The sequence below is a fragment of the Furipterus horrens genome, unplaced genomic scaffold (assembly GCF_987537825.1).
Source record: "Furipterus horrens unplaced genomic scaffold, mFurHor1.1.pri manual_scaffold_1, whole genome shotgun sequence".
In the NCBI taxonomy this organism is placed as follows: domain Eukaryota; kingdom Metazoa; phylum Chordata; class Mammalia; order Chiroptera; family Furipteridae; genus Furipterus; species Furipterus horrens.
In genome coordinates this window covers 42172306-42177414 of record NW_028327171.1, presented here as the reverse complement: position 1 = coordinate 42177414, position 5109 = coordinate 42172306, and positions in this window count along the sequence as shown.

Sequence of the window (5109 nt, the reverse complement as noted above, 5' to 3'; positions counted from 1 at the left end):
GTGGAGGGGAAAAAAGGGAAAAGAAATTGGGACAACTATAACAGCATAATCAATAAAGCATATTAAAAAAAGAAGAAGAAACCACCAACTATTGTCTGTGCACCTTCTATTTAAAAAATGAAGAAACAGATATGGGGAGGTTAATAATTTGCTCAAAAACTAACTCTAGAAGACACATAATACTACTATCTATCTAGTACTCTTTCTACCATGCCATATGGTTTAGAGGGTCAGCTGAAACTATGCTCTTTAAGGATGTAGTTTGTAAATATATATATATATATGGAACTTATTTAAAAAATATTATTATGTTAACATATAAAGATATCCTTGAATCTTTATCCTAAAATGGGTACTCTTAATTTCATTCATAAGCACATGGTGCAAGAGGTTTAGATTACACATTTGCTACCATATAAGGTAGTTAGTTTTCTGTTCAAAGTTACCTTGAGTCGACTCAAGGAAGAATGAAGAATACTAAGTGGAAGGTATGACTAGATCAGCCAAAAATTCATCCTCATTATTAAAGAAATAACTTAAACTATGAGCTCTTCTGATAAGGGTTGGTATATCTTCACTCAATAGTCTTTGTTTTAAGGGATTCTACCACTGTCTCTCTTTATTTTTCATATCATAGACCAAAACCTCAAGAGAAAAACATTGTCAATTTAATATTTATCCACTTGAGGGTGCTATAAGATCATGTGGGTATCAAATTTTCTACTGTTTACCAGAAAACCTATTGCCAATTAAACAAGGATTCAAGATAAGGAATTATAGCCTATCCTATAAAGTCATTTTAAGATAGTTGTGTCTCTAACACCTCCATTTTTAAAAGTTACTTGTGAAATGTTTTGAGGATATTCTTTTAATGTAAATCAGTTCATATTTCATTGTTTAGGTTTGATTAGTTCAGTAATTTTGAATTACTTTTTTCCAGGAGGAAAGATCACTGATTTCAGTTTCAATTGAGCCCAATTAATGCTGAACAGACCCAGAGGTGAACACTGCAAAACCTCAGGGTAGAGCATAGGTGGAGTTGTTGGTGCATTTATATCATAATCCATATATGATCTACAGTGTACCTGACACTCCCAGAGATGTGTAATACTTGACTGTGCAAACGCTCTGGCCATCTGCAGTGATGTTCTCAGCCAGCCATTTTCCCCATATTTTTCTGTGTTTACATAAAGGACTTGAAAATGGAATGGGGATATTTTGGAACAAATCCATTATGTTTCTTGAAAAATACAGTTTAAAGATATGCGTGTTGCTGACATGGATTAGGTCAATATGCTTATTTCAAGTACTTTGCCATGACTGCTTAGAAAGATGTAAACATACATGCTTCTTAGATTCCCGTTTTGAGGCAATGTCTCAGAATACTATTGTGAGGGAACATGTCAGGATTATAATGAAGAAAAATGAACAGTTTAACTGATGCTAAATAGTATTTCTTAACACTGTATTCTGGATTGGTTTGATACTCATTTTTAATGCAATTTGGACATTTCTTTGAAGAAGAGTGATTGGTTATCTTTTAATTATTAAACAGTAACTTTTTTATTAACCAAAGGAGAATTTCAGAGACTAGAAATGTATTATTGGTTTAGTATATTGGTCTTCTCCATTGGAAGATCCAGCATACTTGGGTAAAGATTTAACTCACTTTAGGTATGACATTTGATTAATGGTAGTAATAGACTTGTCTAATTTCCAGATGTAGTTGGTTTAATGAATGAATGTACTCAGCAAATATTTGTTGACAGTTCACACTGTTTCAGATGTTAGGGGTAACATAGTAAAAAAATACATAGTATAAAAATGCTTTCAGGGATCTTACATTCTGGTGGACAGAGACAGACATGAGCAATAAACATAATAAGTAAATGATGTAGCATATTGGAAGGTGATAAATCATATAGAAAAAGGTAAGTCCTGGTATGGGGAATTGGAAGTATAGAAGGTTGGATATAGTACTTTTAAAATAGAATGCTCAAGAGCAGGTCTCATTGAGAAGATGACTTTTGAGCAAAATCTTGAAGGAGATGAAGAAATTAATAATTCAGCCTATTTGGGAGAAAAGTGTTCCATGCAGAGGGAAAGGTAAGTACAAAGGTCCTAAGGCAGAAAGGTACTTGATGTATTGAGGAACAGCAAGGAAGACTGGCAGGAACAGAGTAAGCACAAAAGTACAGGGTTTGTAGGCTATTGGAACTTGACTTTTACTCTTAGTGAAACAAGAGTCATTTTAGGATTTTATATATACATGAAGGTCAGTCTGGAAAAACTCCAACCATTGTTAATATAACAAGAATGGTTTTCACAACATCTATGTCACCTAGCAGCCAAGGAGAGTGGACTGGAATGCACATGTGTGAACAATGACAACTTCACTGTACTAGTCAGTGGGGGCAGTAGATGTTGTTGAGTGAGCATGTGTACCATGTGGTCATCGCATTCAAAATGACTGAGTGAGTAGAGAAATGAATCTACATCAAATTTTGCATGAAGTTTGAATATTCCTCTGCCAAAACTATTTTGATGCTGTAGAAGGCAACAGCTGTGGGCATCTGGAGACAGGCAGCTTCATCACGACAACATGCCTACTCATGCATCATGTCTTGTGTAGTTTTGCAGTGAAATGTCAAATCCCCCAGGTGACTCAGTGCCCTCTGTAGCCCAGATTTGGTGCCCTGTGACTTCTGGCTTTTCCCCAAACTAAAATCACCTTAGAAAGGGAAGAGATTTCAGACTGTGGTGAGATTCAGGAAAATACTATGGGGCAGCTGATGACAATTGGGAGGACTGTGTGAGTTCCCATGGTGTCTACTTTGAAGGGCACTGAGGTGTCATTGTCCTATGTACAGTGTTTCTTGTATCTTGTATCTTCTTTGATAAATGTCTCTATTTTTCATATTACATGGCTGGATACCTTCTGGATAGACCTCATATTTTCCATATATGTCATATACATTTATAAGTATACAGATAACTGCTGTTTTTGAAGCAGTTTTCAAACATTTTAAAAAATCTTTCAAAATGGAAGCTCAATATATAAAACATAAGAACAGAACTATTTTTGTTGAAGCAGTGATAGGAAGATATAGAGAACCCAATCTATTAATCCTCCACTCCTGCCTGTGCACATACTAATAGATTGCTGGAGAGGTACCTTTAAGGAATATCTGAGACTTGTTAACAGATTACTTCCTCAGACAGGTTTCAATGTCATAGATTTTGTTTCAGCTTGATGTAATGATTTCCAATCATTCTGCTCTATGTCTATACTGTATTCACTTTGGAATTGTGTATTTCTCAAACTTGCTAGCCACACACAGACACACACACACACACAGACACACACACACACACACACACACACACACCCCTCTGCTTGTAGTCATTTCCACAGATGGTAATTCTTTTGTATTATGCTTTGATCCTTCCTAACAAATTCACTATAAACTTTTTATGATCTTGTCTCTATGTATCCTACCTCATTTTCAACCCTATTCATCAATCATTGGGATTCAACTACATAGATTTTCTTATATTTTCTAAATATTTCAAGTTTTCCCCAGTTCTGAGCATTTATACTTGCTCTTTTCTGATAATCTCTTTCCTCACTTTTTATTTCCTTTTTATCTTCAGGTCCTAGGTTAACAGTGACCTCTTCTGTCTCACAGCACTTCATTTATTTCCATTATAACAGTTATCATAATTTACTTCTTATTGATTACCTGTGTTCCCCACTAAAATATACGATCCATGAAGTAAAGGCCATATCTATCTTGCTCATGACTCTGTACTCAATAACTAGTTCAGTACCTGAAACACATCAGGTACTACATAAATATGTTTGAGTGGATAAATGACAATGTACAAATATTCACATGTAGATATCATACTTATTAAGAGTAAGGGATGACACATAATATGTCATATATGTCATTTATGGAGAGCAAGGGTTAATTAACCAGGTTACCTGGAAGGGAACCTGGAAATAAATTTCATTTCTGGGCATTGGGACCATGTTTTGGCTTGGGAGGTTGTTATGGCAAACAAAACATGTCATTTGGAAATTACTGCAACAGACAGAAGGTGGTGTTCTAAAAAAAGTAGTCCATGTTGTTGATTCAACTTGGAATAAAAGTGCTTTCTGGAAAAGTGCAGGGAGCATGGTAACTGAGTATTCCAGCAGATGGGATGATTTTCTTTTTTATAATTTTAAGGCATTTTTTCCCTTTTGAGCTCAAATGTGAGTTAAATTATTTGACAGCTAAAAAGGCAAATTAATTTTCTCTCATTTTTTTTCTCCTTTGTTTACATTTTTCTTTTTTTATCTTTTGTTAAGTGTTGATTTCATTTTGTCTGGTGCAGTGTCTGTGGTGTTCTGTGCATCTAGAACAAATATCTGCATATTGTTATATTAATCAGGATTCTCCAAAGGAACAGAACTTCTTGCTCCAGGGACATTGGTGTATTGTTCTATTCAGGCCTTAAGCTGATTGAATGAGGCCCACCCAGTTGTGGAGGGCATTCTGCTTTACTCATAATCCACTCTTAAGAAAACATCCAGAATAATGTTTGACTACATATCTGGGCACCATGGCCCAGCCAGTTGACACATGAAATTAACCATCACATCATGTTGTATTTTTATGCCACATTTTAAGACCATGAAGTTTATTTGGAGCAGTACAACCCATGATGGAAAAGCCACTGGAAACAATGTTATATGAAGAACAGCTGAAGGAACTGGGACTTTTGAGAAATTCTACATCATTCAATCTACTGGGTTCCACATTTGACCACGCCTAGTGTCTTTCTGAGTTGAATCATTACTTCTTACTTATATCAGAGTTGTAATGTGAATTGTAGATGTTTCATTGTCTTTTGGTTTGAAATTGCTTTAATTTCAGTTATCAATGGAATTTCTAAACTTGTAATACTTTTACATTGCTAGCTCCAAGAAGTAGAGCTTAAGGAGATTTATCTACCATTGTGATTTCTGCAAAACAAATTCCATGTTGAACGCTGAGGAAAAAATTATCTCCCATTTTGCATGAGTCATTGACTCCAGATAATGTCCCTTTTTGAGCTACA